Consider the following 561-nt stretch of genomic DNA (forward strand, 5'->3'; position numbering starts at 1 on the left):
TTTCACTACTAGGAAGTATATCTGACTTCTGTAACGTTTCACTACTAGGAAGTATATCTGACTTCTGTAACATTTCACTACTAGGCACTATATCTGACTTCTGTAACGTTTCACTTAATATAGTGCCTATTAGTGAAATGTTATAGAAGTCAGCTATAGGGTCTAGCAGTGAAACATTACAGAAGTCAGCTATAGTTCCTATTAGTGAAACGTTACAGAAGTCAGCTATAGTTCCTAGTAGTGAAACGTTACAGAAGTCAGACATAATTCCTAGTAGTGAAACGTTACATAAGTCAGATATAGTGCCTAGTAGTTAAATGTTACAGAAGTCGCTACAGAGTCTATCAGTGAAACGTTACAGAAGTCGCTATAGTGTCTATCAGTGAAACTTTACAGAAGTCAGACATAGTTCCTAGTAGTTAAATGTTACAGAAGTCGCTTTAGTGTCTATCAGTGAAACGTTACAGAAGTTAGTTACATTTCCTAGAAGTGAAACGTTACAGAAGTCAGATATACTTCCTAGTAGTGAAACGTTACAGAAGTCAGATATACTTCCTAGTA

This window comes from Limulus polyphemus, unplaced genomic scaffold, assembly GCF_000517525.1.
Source record: "Limulus polyphemus unplaced genomic scaffold, Limulus_polyphemus-2.1.2 Scaffold5499, whole genome shotgun sequence".
Taxonomy (NCBI): Eukaryota; Metazoa; Arthropoda; class Merostomata; order Xiphosura; family Limulidae; genus Limulus; species Limulus polyphemus.